The sequence below is a fragment of the Rhinatrema bivittatum genome, chromosome 11, assembly GCF_901001135.1.
Source record: "Rhinatrema bivittatum chromosome 11, aRhiBiv1.1, whole genome shotgun sequence".
Classification (NCBI taxonomy): Eukaryota; Metazoa; Chordata; class Amphibia; order Gymnophiona; family Rhinatrematidae; genus Rhinatrema; species Rhinatrema bivittatum.
The window spans coordinates 22,704,095-22,725,515 of NC_042625.1; the positions used below are offsets into that span (position 1 = coordinate 22,704,095).

Consider the following 21,421-nt stretch of genomic DNA (forward strand, 5'->3'; position numbering starts at 1 on the left):
ACAGCGGTGCATGTAAATATAATGTAAGGGATATTTTTACCTCAGAATACTGTACTTTGATATTTATCATGTAAAATATAAATGCATAACTGTGTCTGTGGAATGGGGTGGGGACATTGTGTGAGGCTATAAGGTTCATCTAGGGCACCTAATACACTTGTTCCAGTCATGGGTTCGGAGGGGGAGCGGGATGTTAATTTTTAAAGTTTGTATCATGAAGGGAGCTGGTGTTTTTTTTGGTGGGCCCGGGACGGAGAATGAATGAATGGGCGGGGGCACTGTGGAAGCACAGAAATTGTTTGTACAGGGCAGCAAAACTCCTAGCACTGGTCCTGGATTTAACTACTCTGAAAAACTTTGTGTCATCTGCAAATGTGATCACCTCACACATCATTCCCCTTTCCAGATCATTTATAAATATTTTAAAAAGCACCAGTCCAATACAGATCCCTGAGGCACTCCACTGTATACCTCTCTCCACTCACCATTTAATCCTGCTATTTCCTGTCTTTTAAACAGCTTGCAATCCACAAAAGTACTTTGCCTCCTATCCCATGACTTTCTCATTTTCTTAGAAGTCTTTCATGGGGGACTTTGTCAAACACACCACATCTACTGGTTCTCCTTTATCCACATGTTTATTAACCCCTTCAAAAATATGTAGCAGATTTGTGAGGCAAGACTTCCCTTGGGTAAATCCACACTGGCTGTGTCCCATTAGATCATGTCTTTCTATCTGTTCGTTGATTTTGTTCTTTAGAATCATTTCCATGATTTTTCCCAGCAATGAAGTCAGGCTCACCGGCCTATAGTTTCTCAGATCACCTCTGGAGCCCTTTTTAAATATCAGGGTTACAGTGGCCACCTTCCAGTCTTCAGATGCAATGGACGATTTAAATGATAGGTTACAATTTACTAGTAATATATCTTAAATTTCATTTTTAAGTTCTTTCAGAACCCTTGGGTGTATACCATCTTGTCCAGGCGATTTGCTACTCTTCAGTTTGTCAATCTAGCCTACTACATATTCCAGTTTCACTGTGATTTGGTTCAGTCCATCTGACTCAACACCCTTGAAAACCATTTCTAGAACTGGTATCTCCCCAACATCTTTATTTATAAACACCGAAGAATTAATTTAAACTTTCCATTATGGTCTTATCTTCCCTAAGTATCCCTTTAACTCCTCGATCATCTATCGGTCCAACCGACTCTCTTGCAGGCTTCTTGTTTTGGATATATTTTATAAAGTTTTTATTATAAGTTTTTGTCTCTATGGCCAGCTTCTTCTCAAACTCTCTCTCTTAGCCTGTCTTATCATTTAACTTGCCAATGTTTATGCTTTTTTCTGTTTTCTTCAGATGGATCCTTCTTCCAATTTTTGAAGGAAGGTTTTTTTTTTTGGTTAATTAACCTCTTTTACTTTGCCTTTTAACCAAGCTGACAATTGTTCCTTCCACCTTTCTTAATGCATGGAATACATCTAGACTGCACTTCTAAGATGGTATTTTTAAATAATATGGCTTTTCCTTTAGATTCAAAGAGACTAATTTTCAGTTCTTTTCAGTTAGAGCAGAATTTCAGCAGAACTAACTCCAAAGTATTATATCATGGGAGGATTTCTGAGTTCCATTTTAGCCTAACCAGCTTGTGGTCATCCAGGCTGAAATGCTCCTTTACGCAAAATCATTTGACTTGGGTATTAGCAAAATGAACTTGGCATGCCTGCAGCTGCCAAGTATTGTGACGGTCGCTACTAAGACAAGATGTATTTCAGCTAAGTGTTGCAAACTAATCGCAAAATCATGTAGTGTCTGGTAATAATAAGGAATAAGGAAATGGCATTACAGTGGGTTTATAGGGGTTTAATTACAGTAATACTCAACTTTGAAAATGTTTTTTTTCATTAACTGGCCCAAATGATGGCACTGTGGTAGCTCGAGCGCTAGGCATCTTGATAACAGCCAGAGGAAACAGGAGGCAGACTCTGGCTGTTCCTTAAGTGCATTTTATTTACAGTGAAAACAAAACAAATATAGCAGCACACCTTCACCTCAGGAGACCAAACAAATAATACAGCTCACCTTACTTCAGGTACCTCACAGTCCTTTAAACATAGCAGATCCTTGCATATGGTAGCTCTTTCTCTCTCTGCTCCCCAGGGCCTGCCTAACCCTTCTAGGCCCTCAGGTCTTATAATCTGTTGGCGGGTTCCTCCCTTCCCCCAGGATTCCCTGCAGGTCTCAACCTTAAGGAGGACCGGGCAAGACAGCTGTGCCCGGTTGTTTAAGGTAGACTGAGGGAATTTTCTGTACACTCCTTCACAGGCCCATATTCTTAAAGGTGGGGACAACCTATTGACACCACTTTTCTTTTTCACCTATTACCTGATTTGATGATGATGGACACTTTTTGTCCAACTGGAAAAAAACCAGCTCAGAGAGGGCCAAGGTAACTGCCATGAATTTAACTTCAGAGTTTCGAGATGACAGTTCCATTGAAGGCTCTATACCAGCATTTCTCAACCTTTTGATGCCAGGGACTGGTTGACTGATCTCCTAAACTGAGGTGAACTGGCTTGCTGGCAGAAGTAGGAGGAGTTCCTTCCTGTGGCTGAAGAGCATGGGGGTCCCCTCCATGGATAAAGTGCTCACCCCACCTTCAGGAGCCTCCCCGGTCTCAACCCGCCCATTAATGTTTATATTACAAGAATTATAACAAACGAGCTGTGCTTCTTGCTTCCAGAGCAGAGTATGTGAAAAAAAAATCTGATCTCCTCATTCCAGCAGGGCCAGTGCAAGAGTATTTGGCACCCTAAGCCAACCTTCAGTCATGCCCCCCTCCCCCACCATCCCTCCAGAACAGTTCTCCCCCCTATCAGTGGCAGTGGCTCCAGAACCGTGCTCCCATTTTTGGCAGTATCAGCTATGGCACAGCCTCCCTTTGAGTCTTTTGCTGGCAGGAGTTTGCTGCCCCCTAAACTTTGGCGCTCTAGGCAACCACCTAGTTTGCCTAACGGAAGCACCAGCCCTGCTTTCCAGAGGATAGCTCACACCGGGGCTATAAGAATTTACATTGGGGGGTAGATGTTGGCCCTTTAAGGGGCTTGGTGCTTGCAGCTGCCTTCCTATGTGCATAGCCAGTATCCCACTAGAATTTTTTTTTTTTTACTTATTTACAGAGCCAGACTGGGAGCAATCTGGGGCTCAGCTGAGTCCGATGTTCATGTTTAGTTTGTCAGCCCGATCAGCTGTTCAGTGCCGGTGGTAGTGAACAGCCAAGCCTGCTAGCAGTCTGTCCCCACACCTGAAAGCAGTAGCAGTGTGCAGTGCTCTGGGACCCAGAGCAAAGCCACTACCAGGACATTTTAGGCCACTGGTTTAGAGTAGTAGGGAATGTCCCAATTGTGGCTGCAGCACGGATAAGCTTCCTCCTACAATGACTGCCATTCCGTGGCCCGGCAAAAATGCTATTGGGGAGCAGCTGCTGGCTATGGACCAATGGTTGAGAAACACTGCTCAACACATACCAAGAGTTTTCTTTTGTTTAATCTGAGCATAATAAAAAAAAATGTTTAATACTAGTTGGCACCCGCTTAACGACGGTATAGAAACATTTTTTAAATAAATAAATAAATAAATAAATAAATAAATAGTTAAAAGTGCTTGGCTAGATTAAAATGATCCTTTGGTGACATGCAACTACTGTCTTGGAAGTGTTCAGATTTATCAAGGGTCACACTGCTTCTTTATTTCAGAATGGTGAATTCTAGAGTAGTTAAGGGTTTGTTTTGTTTTTTTGGTTGGTTGCTGTGGAAAGTGTTTGTCAATTAATGCTGTAAATTTGCTTAAACTCAGAGTACATTTTACTGACTTTTACATTTTCGGGTTCGCTTAATGAATGTACTTGGGAAGAGGAGGAGGAAAGGAACCTGAGCGTAGACCAGTAAGTTTATTATTTTTGTTTTGGAATTTTTTTTTGATTACTGAGATCTGGCTGTCCTTCTTAATCCTGTATACCCCTAAACAGCATTAATAGCTTGAAACCCAGAGCATGAAAGGCTCCATGCATGGCATCCCATTTGAAGCCCAGCTAAGCTGTGCGCAATCCAAAGTGTGTTTTCTTAGACACTGCAAAAGGTCAGCATAGATCGAGATTGCATGTCGCTGCTTTACTTAAGTTACATCTCGGTTGGGTTTTTTTCCGCTGTGCGGGGGGGGGGGGACGACACCCAGTCAGAGACCAGTTTATTAACTCAGAATATAGACTTCCATGAACTCCGAGCTTTTCTAATGACGAAATTTAATGCAAAATGACAAATAGCAGCTGAACTGCGTATTATAACTGCAGTATCAGAATGCTGCCTCCTCTGTCCCGTTACCATTTTGTTCTGCTGCTGAATGCAGCCTGGAAGAGTAGTGTTGCTGTATGAGTGCATGGGAAAAGAGTGCAGAGCTTTAAGCTCTTTAATAAATGGAGTTCACCTGCTCGGTTTCCAAGATAACGAAATGGAGGGCTTTGTCAATTACTTTCTAGTATAGTTTTAGCGTGGCTGAATAGGCTTCCATTTTAATTAAATCTCTATATCAGATATTACAGTACAGAGATATTTTCTCCAATTAAGCCTATTTCTTTGTCCATTTGTGTGAGGTTAGTTTGGGGGGGTTTTTTTCCTTGGAGGAAATGTTATTTTTTTGATTTGTAATGTTGCTTTTCACTTCTGTAGCGAGTGCAGAGGTTGTGGTTGTTAAGATTAGCTGTTTATGGTTATTTGTATTTGCTTTATTCTGTTATTTTGCTATATTGTATCCTGTTTATATTGTAATCTGCTGTTGCCTCCTTTTGGGGGGAGGGAGAAGGTATATAAGTCTAAGTAGAAATATGCATTGTATTCTTTTCTTGCAGCTACAGGGGGAACATAGGATTTGTCTAGAAATTGCACAGCACTCAATGGTAGTAACATTGTTCAAAGGCAAATTTTAAAAGGTTAAAAATCATCCTTGTTGTAGCTAACTTTAAAAGCGGCATTTTTTATTTTATTTATTTATTTTAAAACGTTTCTATACCGTCGTTTAGTGATATACCATCACAACGGTTTACAAATAGGCACATGAATAAATTTGAAATAGATTTTACTTTAAACAGAGGGTGCCGAAGTTGTTCAGGTACATGATTCAAAATATTATAAGCTATATGTAGTGTGTATTGAAATTCCCTTTAAGGGCTAACCATATATGCGATATACTGTAATTCTTTAACTTAAAACTTAAGTGTGATAAAAATAAAGGTAAAGAACGCATATATGTTATCTGCTGACTTTTGCCTGTGTGTATAAGTCCTTTTCTAGTTTCTTGGTACTACCTATTCCCCATTCTCATTTTGAAAAGCTTTTTTGAAAAGCCATGTTTTTAGGCTTTTTTTGAAGAGTTTATGGTCTCTCATTAATCTTATTTCGGGTGGCATTGAGTTCCATAATATAGGGCATACCTGGACGTGCAGTATGTGATCTTGCCAGTCTGGTGAGTGCCATGAATGAGCTTCTCCCCAGCTGGAGAAACTTCACTACTATGCCAGAGCAACACCTTGGTCAGGATCACTGGCAGCCACATTGAAGAAGTTGATTGTAATGGCATAAATACATTTCATGTGGTTTTGAGTCTTGGGTTTTTTTTGGTGGCATCTCTGTTAACTCTGTTAACTTTGTTAAATGCAAAAATCATGACAGAAATAGACCAATGCAATATTCAGACACTGCTTAGATGCACATCCAGCCTAAAAATAAAGCATCCATCTCTCAGGTTGATATCCAGAGGATCATACACTGCTGTTACTGGATGAAGACCACTTTACTTTGGCTTTGCTGGGGGAGACTGGAGGTGTGAAGAGGCTTCAGTCTTTCACAGCTATGTGCCCCATGAGGCACGAGTACCCTTAACAGAAGGCATGGGGGTAACCTGCATGGAGAGGCAGTTGGCACCATGGCCCTGCTGGTGGAGGCTCCCCACATGGGCAAGCAATGATGATGTTATCGGCGGAGGGGCAGGAGGAGAGAGCATCAGGTCTGACTTTAGCAGATTGGGGTGGGGGGCAGGCAATGGAGCAGCGTTGGATCTGTGGGTGCTGGCTGGGGCAGGGCAGAGGCAAGGAAGGAGCACCAGTGTTTTGGGGCCCTGTAAAGCAATCTCTAGGAAGTCTTCAGGCACCAGACAGGCTTGGGTCGACTGAAGTTTCCTGAAATTGTTAAATCTAGAAACAACATGGGAGGCTATAACTGCAGTATAGCTAACTTTGCCAGGGGAAATTCAACAGTTGTCCAACCAGCTGGATGTGATGTCTTCAGAATCCTTTTTTGGTTAATGCTCACCTAACACAATTCAGGGAAAATATTGTTTCCCATAATGCTAGATTAAAGAAGCTTGACTTTGGGGGCATGGCAATTGACTCTGACCTGACAGCACGCTCCAAGCTCTCGCTCCTTATGGGCCTGAAGGATTTCATTAAATCTGCATCATTACACCGGGCAAAGTTTTCTTAAAAGCAGCAGAATTGCAAGTGGAACCACCGGGGAGCAGTGCAGTGTGATTGACGATCTGATGGCGAGTCGCGCGAAAGGAGTTGGAGCGGAAAAGGCTGGTGGTGGTGAAGACAAGATGGCGCTCGAAGGCCCTGCATCTGAGGGCCTTTTGGAAGTGGTAATCCGCGATCTCACTCGGGTCTTCTCCACTGCCCTAGCCGAATAACTCCAGCGCATCCAGTCCTCTGGATGGAGCCACGGGAGCGGTTGGAAACATAGGATGCTTCCCTGTATGGCCTGCGTAACACCCTGCCTGAGCACGCGGACCGCGTGGCCATGCTCAAGTCAGAGGCTGCGGCGGGCCGTGAAAAGCATTGGGCTCTCGAGGAAAAATGAGATGATCTGGAGAATTGCCGCAGGCGCGATAACCTGCACATAGTGGAGGTGGCCTGATTCGGTTTAGGGAGAGGAGCTGCTGTCCCTATGATTGTGGGCACCGCTGACTGGTCGGTTCTGGTGGAGCGTAGGCCTCTGTTGGGCCCCGGAGGGTCCGGACCAAATGAAGCCACGCAAGTAATTGTTAAGTATCTTAACTTTACCGATAAAGCAAAAATCTTGCAGGCGTATTGCAGTAAGAGGGATGTGACTTACAAAGAGACCAAGCTGCTGATATTCCCGGATTTCTCGAGCAAGGTGCAGGCAGCTCGGAAGGATTTCTCTCCTTGTTGTACCAAGCAAGCTCTCTTCCATAGGGACATAAAGTTTTCACTACAATTCCCTGCTCGCCTGAAAGTTTTCCACGATGGAGGGCTCCATTGGCTTGTCACAGCTCAAGAGGCCAAAGCGTTCTTAGACAAGCTGCCATGACTTTCTCGAGGGTGTATGAGATGATATAACCTTTGTCTTTGTTTTGGTGGTCCTTGGAGGCTGTTGCCTTTTTCCCAGTTTTTGTGATGCGGAACTGTTTTTTCACCACTTCGTCTGGCCTATGCCTTGGAGACGAGACTTTGGAGCAACTCGGCATTTTTGGACCGGACTGTTTCATCACTGCATGCTTGCCCCGGATGTCAGTTTTCTCAGTGGCTGATCCTTCTGTTTTGTCTTTTTTGGGGTTCCCACTTGGCTTTACTAACTGCTTGCTCTGGCCCGCGAAGGTATCTGCCTTCCTCTACATTACCTCTTCCTCTACTTACCTCTAAACACCATTCAACCTCTCCAAATCCTGCAGAATGCAGCTGCAAGAATCCTTTCAGGTGCCAAAAAGCATGACCACATCACCCCAACCCTCATATCACTTCATTGGCTGCCAATAAAATACAGGATTGAATATAAAGTCCTTTCCATCCTACATAAAATTATATATGAAGAACAGAAAAATTGGCTAAGCCCCTACATTCAACTACATACCCCAAGTAGAAACCTGAGGTCAGCAAATAAAGGACTCCTAAAAACACCACTAACGCACTCAAATCAACTCACCTCTACTCAAAATAGAGCGATATCCCTTGGTAGCCCAAAACTTTGGAACTCCCTCCCAACTAAACTCAGAATTCAAGAAAACCTAAAAACATTCAAAAAAGAATGTTCAACAAAGCATATCAAACCACCCAAAGAATCAACTAATCATCACTGCCCTCCATTATAACCTCATGATTAAATGAATATCAGCACAACTATACTTTTCTAAAATAAGAATGAACTCGTTTTGATCTTAAGCATGAATTTGTTTACTACTAAGCCTAATAACATGTTATGTTTACACTCCTTGTCAACCCCTTTATCCCTATAACCTTATTTTGTAAACCGTTATGATGGCGTTATTTTGACATTTCCAAATGACAGTATATAAAACTCATTAAATAAAAATAAATAAATAAATGTGTACATGCCAGGATATCACCTGCAGGCCCCAGGAGCCCTCGGATAGTAGTGGACACCTTCCTGCGGGCGAGGAGAGAAGGAACACCTCTTCGCCAGCTTCTGGGGAGACCTGCTCTATTTTGGGGAAGAGAAGATAAAAATGGAGAGGGGATGTGTTTTCTTTCTGTGGGGAGGGTATGAATGGATGACTGGGTTCATGTGGTTGTGGGCTGTTTCTATGTTTGTGTTGATCAGGGTAACCAGAGGATTCTTGGTTATTTGGATTTGCCTTGGTAAAGGCGAGAGCCTGGGCTGGAGGGTTCTCTCTACACATAAGATTATTTATGCTGCGGGACTTTATTGCACCTCCTGGTTTTATGTCTAACGTAGTTATTTCTACGATTAATGATGGTTTACATTCCCCTGTTAAACGGACTAAACATCTCACTGATTTGCGCAGGCACAGGATGAGTGTTGCTTTTGTCCAGGAAACTCACCTGGATTAGAATGAGCACTCCAAGTTGCAGCAGAGTTGGGTGGGCCAATGTTTCTCTTCCTCTTTTAGCTCACGTCAACGGGGGGTGGCTATCTTGGTTAATAAAAGTGTTGCTTTCACGAAGGAAAAAGTGCTCTCTGATACTGATGGCCGTTTCATCATAGTGGTCAGAGTCCTCCAGGGACAAAAGGTGGTGCTTTTATATGTGTACGGCCCCATTGTTTACTCCCACAGTTTTTTTTCTCTATGCTGATGGCTAAATTCTCTGTGTGGGAAGGATATTCCATCACTGGGGGGGGGGGGGGGTCGACTTCAATGTGGTTGACAACCCTTTAGTAGATTGTAAACCACCTAAAACTCCCAAGAAGAACCAAGCTGACCTGGGGGGTGGCCTTTGTATTCCAAATACTGCAGTTATTGGATTCTTGGCGTGTGCTGCACCCAGCAGATCATGAGTACACTCTTTTTTCACATGTGCACAATGGGCCGGATTTTAAAAAGGTTATGCGTGCTGGGCCTATTTTAAAAAGGCCCGGAGATGCGCATAAAGCCCCGGGATGCATGTATTTATTTATTTATTTATTTATTCAACTTTATATACCGACTTTCAAATTAATTTCAAGGTGGTTTACATTAAATTGAGTTGCAGTAGCAACACTCAAATACATATACATATATAGGAAACATATCCTTGCACATCTTACATCATCAATAAATTAAATTAAAACTAAAACCATTTTAGGTACAATCATAAGTAAAACCCCACCATTTCTTCCCCATTTCTCATACAATTTACCCTCCTTCCCATCCTCTTACCCATCTAATCATGTAAGTCCCGGGGCTTGCAAAAAGGGGCGTGGAGGGGGCGGGGTGGGGCAGGCCAGAGGCCTCCAACACAGTGGCCATTTCCACTGTGTTGAAGGATCACATGCCGGCAGGCTGCCGGAGCACGCAACTTGCACCTGCCCGAAGCCAGGCGCAAAAGGTAAGATAAAAGTCAGGGGGGATTAGAGTATGTGCACCCCCTTGCGTGTGCCGACCCCAGATTTTATAACATGCGTGCGCACAGGGTAGCGCACGCACAAGTACGCCCGCATGCAACCTTTTAAAATCTACCCCAATGTGTACTTGCGGCTTGATTACATTTTTAACAAAAACATGGCGAGTGATATTTTTAATGTGTCATTTTCTGATCATGCCATGGTAGTTATGACCCTTGCGTTAGTGCTGGATGCCCCAGGTCAGTTTCGTTGGTCCTTGCCTCCGTATTTGTACAATGATAAATGCTTCACTGTTTTTCTTAAAGAAAGATAACAGGACTATGCAGAATTTAATTTGAGGCCTGAAATGGACCCTATAACCTTTTGGCAAGCTGCCAAAGCAGTCATGTGAGGGAATATCATTGCTTATCCAGCGTGTGCAAAGAGGGCTAGGAACTAAAAAATACTGGATCTCTCTGAAAGAATAATGGCTCTGCGCCAATAGCACATGAGGGAAAATCCTCTAAGGAACTTGCTTGGGCAGAACTGAATACACTACTCGAAAGCAAAGCACAACAGAATATTCTATTTCTCATACAGGCTGTATCAATGGGGAAATAAGTCGGGGAAGTTATTAGCTCGCTTGGTTAAGTCCAGTTCACATTCGAAAGGCCTCATCATGTGCCTACATTATGACTCACAGGACCTGCTGACCACTTCTTCTATTTTGAAAGATATTACAAATGTTTGTATACAGCGGGACCCGTGGATGCTCTGGCCCAAAGTGAATTTTTTCAGGGTCTGAGATTGCAAGCACGGGACCTGGTGGATAAGCCTATCACGGAAGAAGAGATCCGTTGTGTCATCACCCGGTTGAAGCTACTTAAAGCCCTGGGACCTGATGGTTTTGTCCCTGAATTTTATAATTTGCTGGGAGATCGCATTCTTGCTCCTTTAAAAAACATGTTTCATGCTGTGCAGGATAGAGGTGCATTTGAGGAGGGGCAAAATCTAGCAACGATTATTCTATTGCCCAAGCCAGGCAAGGACCATACTTTGCCTCAATCTTACCGACCCATTTCTCTTCTCAATCAGGATATTAAAATCTTGGCGGCAGTTTTGGCCATGCGGATCAACTTGGTTGTCAAGAAGATAGTCCACCATGATCACACCGGATTATTTAAAGGCTGCATTCCTAACTCTAATATTTTAAAGGCACTGTTTGCTATGAACATACCCACGTGGCTCATTCTGGGGGATCCTTGTCATCCTGGATGCAGAAAAGGCGTTTGACCATGTAGAATGGTGTTACCTGGAAACAGTGCTGAGGCACTTTAATTTTGGGAATGGGTTTTTACGTTGGACGAAATTGTTATATAACTGTCCCTAGGTGCAGCTCTTGATGAACAGATCCTTATCAGATATCTTTGTATTGGGTAGAGGCACCCAACAGGGCTGTCCTCTACCTCTCCTGTTATTTGTCCTTGCGCTAGAACCCTTGCTGGTCAAAGTAAGAGATCTTAGTTCTTCTCATGGTATATGAATATGGGAGAAAGGGGGTCAAGTTGATTTTATTTGCTGATGACATGCTACTTTTTGTGGAAAATCCTAAGGACTGTTTGCAGACCATCATCAGGATAGTTGCTCAATTTGGGTCTTTTTCCCAGTTATCGTATTAATTTTGGTAAGCCTGAAGCCTTTCCATTTATCCTCTTCACTACCACAGTCTTGGGTGGGGTCCTTTCCATTGTCATGGGCTGGGGACCAAAGCTGTAGAAGCTGAATTTTGATGCTTGTCTGCAGAAAATCAAACAGCTACTGCATCTGTGGCAGGCTTCTCCCCCTCTCCCTGATGGGGCAGTGCACCCTGGTAAAAATGGTGATCCTTCCCAAGTTACTTTCCTCCCGGCAAATGCTCCCTCTTTGGCTAAAGCTGCACGCTATTAACTTGTGTCGCGCGCTGGTGCGGAATCTCATTTGGCAAGGCAAGCGTGCGCGCGACAGCTTCGATGTGCTGCAGCTGGAGAGGAACCAAGGAGGGAGGGAGGGGGGAGCCTTCCTCACTTGAGAGTTTATAATATTGCCACGCTCCTCTGCTTTGTGCAGGAATGGGCCTCCTTCATTCTAAGTTCGACGGGGAGGGACTAATGTCGGTGACTATCACCAGAATGCTTATTTCTCTTCTTTCTTTCCTTCTTTTTTTTTATGCTTGTCTTTTGTTCCTTGGGACAGCAAGGTCTGGTCTTTTTGTAGGTTATGGATGTGGTGGAGCGGATGCGTCTGGATGTGGATGTGTGGGTTGGGGGGTAGGGGGTTCTCTCTTCTATTTCTCTTCTTTACTCTGTTGTTTAACTTGAAAAACTTGGTGAGTCACTGGGTTACTCGCAATGGCTTTTTTTTTTTTTTTTACATGGAGGCTGTTATGCGGTTGTATTGGTTGCATATGTTCACCTGTTTGCCTATTTGTTGTGGCCGAATGATATTGTACTTCCTCCGACTACTCCTGGGGGAATTCTGTGCAAAAAAATTTAAAATTCTGCAAAATTCTGCATACTTTATATTGGTCAAAATAACACAATTTACATGACAGTCTTTAAGTAATTACATTTTAAATTAATACAGAAAAAGGTTATTACTTAAAGATGCAGAAATTTAAATATTTTGAGCAGAATTCCCCTAGAAATTCACTGTAAGAGTGTCCCTTCCACTCGCTCTTCCTACTCCTTGTTGTGTCCGTCGGTCTCAGACGGCTTCAACCTCTGTGCCTCACCTTTCTTCCTTCTCTCTCCTCAAGCCTTGGGAAGATGGCTGCTGCCGCATCTTCATGCCGCTCTCTCCGGCGTCCCCGGATCGGCAATGGCGACGGCATGTGCCATGTTTCTCCTGAGGGCCTCCTAGGGTGCACATGCGCACGCCACCCACATCTTTATCCACGTCATGGCGGGAAACTCAGGGGCGTCCCCTCCGAGTGACGTCATCACATCCTGGTATTTAGCCTGCCCTTCATTTGCAAACAAACCGAGTTAGCAAGGATTGGTTTGGATTGGATTGCCTCCGGTCTAAGCTGCTCTGCCGCTTCCAGCTGCCGCAGGAAACTCTCTCTGCCCTTCGGGGTATTTCTATAACCTGGGTACCCGCTCCTCGAGGGCCCTTCTACTCTATTTCAGGTGCCTTTACTGGGACATCGGGTACTCACTCCTCGAGGTCCTATTCTCCCTAACCTGGTGCCTGATCAACTTCTGCCTGACTGGACCTTCACTACAGCTTCAGCATCAGTGAGTACTAACCTCTCAGTCTGTCTCACCTTCAGGGTTCTGCTCTATATCCGGGACCTGTTCCTGCTACGCCGCGCTGCCTACCATTACTCGAAATAAGAGACTGTCTCCTCTGCTGAGGGTTCTGGGACTGCTTCACTGGTCTATCTCCACTGCTACCCGCTTCCTGGGCAGTACCATCAAGCTGTATAATAAAGTCATCTTCTCTGTGTTTGAGTGTAAAGAGTCTAGACTAGTACTGCGGTTCCTCACGGGGCTCCTCCCCGAGGGAATGGCCATCACCACAGTGCCCAAGAATCCACTCCTACACCTCAAAACCATAACACTCCTCCAGCCACTTTGCCCTCTCAGGCCCCAACTCCTCCACCTGCCAGTATCTCTCCCCTCCACCTCTAGGCTCAACCCCTTCCACTCTATCGCCACTCCCAGAGTTTGACCCCATTCTCAGTACTGCCCCTCACACAAGCTCCCTCTGTCCATCCCTCTCTCATACACATGCTCCCTCTCTCTAGTGCACATACACACACCCTCATACAGGCTCCCTCACTCTCTCGCACACCCACTTCCCCTCATACAGGGCCCTCTCTCTTGCATACACACCCACACAAGCTCCCTTTCTCTCTCATACATTCTATTTAGTTATTTAACGTTTTTATATACTGACATTTGTTTGACACATCACATCGGTTTACAGTAAACATGTGAAAGATGAAAAGGAAATTACATGATAACAAGATGAATAACTGTGTCCTAACAATAACAATATGGACAACTATGTAGTTCGAAGGGTGAGTAGGAGGAAGGAACAGAATTCCCCCAAGACTACTTCTGACGCAATAAAGATGAAGTTAAAAAAAAAAAAGAAGCTTGACTTTAATGATTCTCTTTTGGTTTAGGATAACTTGATTTTACAGAGCACGTGTGAAGAATTGATCAGGTGAAGCTTGAGGTGCAGCTTTTGCTTCTCTCTCACAAAGTTATATACCTTCCTCAGGCTAAGAGGAAAGTTAAGGAGGATCAGCAATGCCAGTTGTCTCTCCGTAGTCTTGATTTAGCCGGATTTCTTGAGAGGTGCTGTAGTCCCTTCAACTTTGGTTGTTCAGTGAGCCCTGGATTTGGATAGGGAGTGGCTGCTCAAAATCTTCTTTACGTATGGACAGATTTCTTTCTAGAATTGTAAGTTTTATTTGTTTCCAGATGTGGCTCCTACCACACAAAAGAAGAGGAGGCAATTTTTCTTAATGAGGCCTAAGTTGTTGCTTTTTTCATTTTATGTTTTTCCCTGAAAATGTTTTGTTATCTTTCAGGGAATGCATAATATCTTTTCAATCCACCTCGACTGACTGCATTTTTGACCAACAAAGCAGTTGTCTCTGTATCGCTGACTCAGTCTCCTGAAGGTCCCAGTACTGAGCTGCCTGTTGAAAATGGAGCATATATTGCACCACCCAGATGTTTTTTTTCTTTTCCTATGCTATTCCCTTCTTTTCTCCTTTAACTTGGACTTCCTCCCTGATATGGTAGATTCAAGAAACAGGTTTTCTAACACTTATTTATCTTTAAAATATTATTTCTTCATTTCTGTAGGATCAGGAAATACCAAAATATTGCTTTTGAGTAGTTTTACTTTTTTCGATATTTGGAAAGCAATGAAGAATAAAAAAAAAAAAAGAACACAAATAGGTAATGGTTGTTTTTAAATACTGTACCGTTGTTTCTGTTTAATTTTACATTGCATAGTTCCAAGTTCTCGGTGTTTAATTACAAAATAAATGTTTTGTTTATATGTTTATTGGATCAGTCCCACTTCTTAGCCGCCTTTCCAAAAATATTGATGTTGAAGGGGATGACCTGATCTTAGCTTTAAAACAAAGAAAAAAAGAACGTCAATAAGCAGTAAGCAACGGGCATGTCCCTTCAGTCAGCGACCTCCTCCCCATGCTAATAGGCCTTGTCTGGTTACGGCTCCTCTGCAGATGATGTTCCCTCAAGAATCTTTTGTCAGCTCTCGGCTTTTTTCCATTCATCTTCCACCCTTGGCTGACTCACTTTCAATTGTGCAAGATTATTCTTTAGCTCCATAATAGGGAGACCAAACGTGAATGTTCTCAGAAGGCAAGCTGCTAGAAAGCTTCCCTGATATCAGCAGGAGGGGGTTGCAGAATAATACGCTATTGAATTTTAATATTTTCTACAAAAGCGCTTAAAATGGAAAAGGGGAAAACCTGTGCATTAACCAAGAAACAGAACGAGTAACGGGCTCTCAGCTCAGCATGCAGAGAAAGAACTAACTCCCACTCGCAGAGTTCTTCGGGATAAAAAGGAATGCACGCCAACACACACATGCAGAGCACTCAAAGTACCAATATTCCTCTCAGGCTCAGAAATCTTAACTTAATATTCACAAGGTGTGTTAAAGCCATCTCCCCATATAAATATACCTGGGGATTTTTAAGTGGAGGTCACCCTCAAATTAGGTGTGGCTTGTGGGAGGGGAATGCACCTCCAATCTTCCACTCCCCTTTGACCCTCCTCCCTGACTCACACATTCACATTCCCTATTTTTATCTCTCTCCTCCTCCCTCCAGGACTATCCCCAAGCCTGACCCCAGCACTCTTCCCCTTTCCTGACATCAGCACACTCCCCCTCACCAATGTTCTCCTCCTCCCTAGGCATTGGCACACAGGTCTCCTGCAAAAATTCAGCAATCTCGTTCCACAGAGAAAAGCCCTCTTAGCCTCATCCCCTCCCTTCCCAGGCAGCCAGCAGGAAAAGGGAGAGGAGGGGATGAGGCTAAGGCTGGAGCAGACAAAGAAGAGAAGAGCCACTCTGCTCCCTCGTTCTGCTCCTGTGAGGTTGGCATGAGCAGAGCAATAATGGGCTACTCTGCTCCTTTATCCAGACCCACCTCTGCTGTAACTTCTCCCCCTGCTAGGCAGCCTGCAGAGAACAGGAGCGGAGGAGCTGGAGGGCCAGGGGATCCCCTAAATATGGAAAAGGGAAGGGAAAGCCGGGGATCACACCAGGAAACCAATCAGGTGGGACGACTAGATGGGCCTCCTGCTGTAATAGACCCTGTTTATAATAACGTTCCCATGCTCTAGTGATTTCTAGCACTGTGAAATCACGTCATTCTTTCTCCATTTCTTTTTTAAATTTATGTTACACTGTTGGTGACACTGCAAAGCGGATTACATTCAGGTACTGTAGGTTATTGCTCTGTGCTCAGAGGGCTCACAGTCTAAGGGTCTGATTCATTAAGGCTTTCCTCCCATTCTGTGTCTATGGGAAAAATGTTTAGTAAATGAGGGGCTAACACCGCACCGAAGGCAATGGAGGGGGAAACGAGTTGCCCAACGTAACAAAAAGCATCATTAGGATTTGAGCCCTGGCTTGTAGCCCTACTACTCTAAGCACCAGCCTTCTCTTCCACTCGCTCATAAGAGACTGCAGGATCGCTTAGGAAATCATTCATTCCTAGTGGCTGCAATAGCACTTTTGATTTCTGAGAAACTTGTGGTTGTTATTGTAGTTGATGGTTAAACAGATTGCTCTCAATAAACAGTGGAAACTGTGATTATTAAATAGCCTTGTTTCCATCTGCATGCAGTATTTCCAACGGATGGAAAAATCGATATGCTCTACCAAGATGTAGTTGAAGCTATCAATACATAACCAGTTTTGAAATATATTCTGCCACACAAAACAGTACAGCAAAGTCAAATTGTTTTGGAGCTAGACGTGGGAGGAGATAGAATTGTGTTGCCACATTAAACAATTGGTACCTATTAGGATCAACCAAAATGTAATCCTGACCAAGTAAAGTTCCTATGCTTTATGTCCAGGTATCATGTTTTGTTGGAATGATCCTGGTGTCTGGTGAGGTATGATGAGTTGAATTTGACCCTCTTGCATTTCTTACAGAGAAATTGTCAACAGAAAAATTTGACCTCCTCATGCACTGCCCCCAAATTTCCGGCAAACTGTGAAAAGTACAAAAGACAAAAGTACCCCCCATCCCCACCTCCCTGAAGCACCTACCTTCACCCAAAATTTGGTTCATCTCGGTCTGACAGACACATTTGAAGATTTGATAATTCATTATTCTTTATGGAACCAAGGTTAATTAAAAGCGAAGAAAGGGACAGATATTTCATTAGCGTAATGTATTTGGGTCTCTGAGCGGTCTGCAGTGTTCTAGGAGAGCTGGCTCAAGGCTCTAGAATTGGTGTTAAGTAATAAGGGAGCACTCTTGAGGCAGTCGCACCCGGATCTTCAGGGTGTAGGAATATTGTACAGGAGAAACTGCTCATCTTGAGTGGGGTGGAAGAAAGGGATACCTACAGGTGTATTGACCTGGAGCCTCCAATTCAAAATGGTTCTTCAGTGGCAGGAAAGGATACTGCCCTCTCCACTGCAGGATAGCACTGGGAGGTGTCTGTTGATGCATGTTCAGTGGATGCTGACGCTGAGGGGGAGGCTAGGGAAGGCAGCCTGCAGACAAATAGCTCCGTTGGAGACCCTACGTGTGATGGCAACAGAGCACAAACAACTGAGGATAAAGTTTACACTTGGAAAGCTTCCCCAGAGCTCTGAGTACCACAAGCAAACATTAGGGAAACCATATGAACTAAATTAGCTGGGTTTTAAGTTCATGTAAAATAATTCAGCTATTTTTGCCTTTTTCTTCCCTGTTATTCACGTGTGCACTTATCGACAATCTTTTCATAAAGTGATCTCAAGCAGGATTGATCCCATGGACAAAACAAATAAAAAGAGAGAGCCATGGACCGTTATTTTCCCTGAATATTCTACCACACTTTCTTTTATTTGTGAAAGCCTGGATTTATTGAGAAAAGATCACATGAAGGGCAATAGAATTAATTATCCTCCTGCTCTCACATTTCAAAGGGTGGGCAGTGTGACCGTTTCCTGTGTTTTTCAAGATCATCCAGCTATAGGCTAACACGTTCATTATATATTAGAAAAAAAATATTATCCCTAACGGAACGTGGCTTATGAAAAATCTCTTCTCTCCCCATAACTCCTCCCTTCATCTGGGTCAATATTTTTCTGTTGTAAGCCTCCTTGTTAATCAGTCTTTTTTATTTGCATAATGAAGGCCTGCCTGCCTGCTTGGGGTCCTGTCCTGGAAGAGTGAGCTGTCAGACACGGACGGGAAACACTAGGTCATTGCTTTCTCTGTTATTATATTTTCAAATACTTCAAATTAATAACGTAAACCACAAGCAAGAACAAGAAAAAGTTTCCCTGACATTGGTTGCTTCTTAATGTGATATTAACAGCCTGATAGGCCCAAGCAGTGGTACAGCATAAGGATAATCCTCACAGTGGGAACGAGACTGCTCAACACAGGCATGCTGGGAACATCTGACCTTTCCCATGTTAACATTATTTCATATTAATTAGCCTGTGTTTTCTCAAGAAGTGAAAGCTACAGGCGAGTAGGCCTGCTTCAACCCACAACATCTCTCTGCAGAGCTATTTGCTGATGAGCAAAGAGCAGATTTATTACCAGGTTGTCCATGCACAGAAATTTGCGGAATATGTTCACGAATATTGGACGAATGGTATCGAACATAAAAAGGGGTGGAATTAGCACAAACCTAAACTAGAGAACTCCATTTGTAAACAGAAAGAAATGCCTCAATCTCTTTAGCAGTGTGATAGCAGATCACGCTGTGCCCAGGGTTGTTGGCTAAGCTGTCCAAACATCCTTTGCTTTGACTTTATGACATAAAAAATTAAGTCACTGGGATGTAAAGCAGGGGAATCTGGGATTACCTTGGAAAATATGTGGATCCTCAGTGCTATGTGGTGTTCTATTAATATTAATTTGGATAAATACTTCAGAGATTACAGTGATCGCTGTATATACAAGGATGGTGCCGGATCAGTCTTGCCAATGTGACCAAATGCATTTTGATACAAGAAGTAGTCCTTTTGCTTCTGAACCATAAAGCCATTAGAACACAGTACCAGGGCTGTGCTCTGCTTGTGAAAGTGGACCTTTTACATCATGGCTAGCACAAATACAGAGCAAAGCCACGTGCTGGAGAGCACAAGCAGAAAGATGATAACAGCAACAGGCAGAGATCCAAGCAGACAAGCAAAGGAACCGGAATGGAGCTAGAAAAAGGAACAGCGGAACCAGGTCCAAGCAGATCTGTTGTGCTGGCAGGAAGCAAAAGTGGCAGCCGAAGATTTCAATGCCAGGCAATCCTGGGTAGGATAAACTGGTTTGTAGACAGAGCTGTACGACTTCAAAGAGAAGAGGTGAGCTTGCTGGAAGCAGTCAAGTGGATGAGGAGCTCACCAGGTAAGGCTCTAAGGCTGAGAAGCCGCAGGGAGCTGGTTTAAGACTCTTCCTAGGGCAGGAGTGAAATGGAGATTTAGCCTGTTGTTTGAGCACTATAAAAGCAGTGCCAGTCTGCGAAAGAACAGAAATGCTGATTCCAGGGTTGTAACTAACCTTTGCTTTCCTTACATCTGCTCAGGTATTGTTCAAAGCTCCTCTGAATTATCTTATATACCAATGGAACTGTATAAATAAGAATAATATTACTAGATGGAAATGTCCTTCCAGGCAGCCCTGAGGAGCTTTGATTTTCTTATATAAACTCACTGTGTGCTAACAAGTCAATAAAATATTCCCAGATGACTGGGGAAAAAAGTTCTTGAGATTGCTATAGTCACAATGAAGTCAAAAGGTATAATTAATGGAGATATAGTCCTCAGAGAGGAAGAAAAGTAATACAATTTAAATAAATGTACACATACGGTAACACTGGAAACAACCACTCAACCTATTAAATATCCAGAAGGCTGACAGGTTTATCGTGGCTCTGCTTTTAAGCAGCACAGGAGACGTCAAGAGACAATAAAAAATGACTGAGAATCTCAGGACCTTTTCGTTAGCTGATGAAATCCATGATTGTCTTTTCTGAAGAGGGGACCCTTCACTATTTAGCTGGTTTGGACTTGCCTGGTCTGAGTGCTGGCAGCAAAGCTGTTTTTGAAAATGGGATTTTTTTTTTTTTGGTAAATGAGGTTCTCTACAGCTCCTACTTATCATTTCTCTAGTGCTGCTGGCCACAGGAGGCCACCGGCAGCTGGTCAGTTGATATGAGATGGGGCAGAACTAAAGGAAGTGAGATATTTCCCACACAGTCCTGGCAAGACGTCTGCTGCCGGGAAATATAAGTGCCCTGGTAGAGAAAGGGATTCTTATCTTCAAGACATCATGGATTCTTAAACAAAAATATTAACTACTGTGCCAGATAAATATCAAAGGCTTTAGGTTCGCAAGTTCTCACTGCGTTGCTGGCTAGGAAAGCAGGATCATTATTGGCCATGCCCAAATAGAGAAAAGACTTGCCTTAATGAATGAGATACATTATATACAGTACGTAAGAGCTACCTAAAATGGTATTTTTAAAATGCTACTTATCTTACCAATGTGACTTGTGACGGACAATTATTGAGTCAGGAACCTTTGACCACAATTATGGTTGGCTTTGGCATGTTCATCGCAGATTTCACAAGATTATGTAAAATGTATCTCTTGTGAAAATTCTTTGTAGGATGAAATCTGTGCATGTGTAATCAGAGCTTTTACAGGTGCTGGTGTGGTCAAACTATCAGGTTTCCCACATTGTTTTAATCCACTGATTCCCAGCTTGTGTGTCATCAGACGTCAGCCAGGTTTGCCTTTGCCATGGAAAAGCCACCACTGCCTGATGCTCAGATCCAGGCCAGCACCTGGCCTCTGCTCTCAGTAGCGCGACACCAGCAGTGACACCTAAACAGGGAGGAAAATCAAATGTTGTAAGCCCATAATTTACCATTTCTCTGGTCTTGCTCACTAGTGTTGATTTTATCTTTTTTTTTTAATGTTATTATGCTGATAATTCAGCCAGCTGGATGTTGACTGGGTCAGCAGTTAATATCTATTATGCAAATAAAAATAAATATTGTTCACCTGCAGATCCTCCGATGTATGAATGCATGACCTTTCCTTCTGCAGAAGCAGGTATCTCTTTTATACATGCAGAATCATCACCTGCCCTCATTTATACAGAGAAAACGCCCTCAAGCATAAATATAGGAATGACCCATGTGAAAAATGTTTTCCTTCCTCTGTTCTCTTCGTCACTAAGACGCATCAATTACAGCATACAACATACACCCCAGCCTCGGGCTGAGGAGGAGTGGTTTAAACTGTTTTACTAATCCTTCCCTTCACTCTCCTTTGGGTTTCCATTTGATGGTTGC

The 21,421-nt window shown here is 43.3% G+C and overlaps 1 long non-coding RNA gene across 1 annotated transcript in view; it reads right to left on the bottom strand.

The window, feature by feature from the left end:
- Positions 1–21,199, bottom strand: part of LOC115073474 — a 34,187-nt gene extending 12,988 nt beyond the window's left edge. Inside the window, exons 1-2 of the long non-coding RNA XR_003852024.1 lie at positions 21,129–21,199; positions 20,603–20,948 (exon numbers count right to left, since the gene is read on the bottom strand). This is a non-coding gene — a long non-coding RNA (uncharacterized LOC115073474). The remainder of the gene's footprint in view (positions 1–20,602; positions 20,949–21,128) is intronic.
- Between the last annotated feature and the right edge of the window lie 222 nt (positions 21,200–21,421).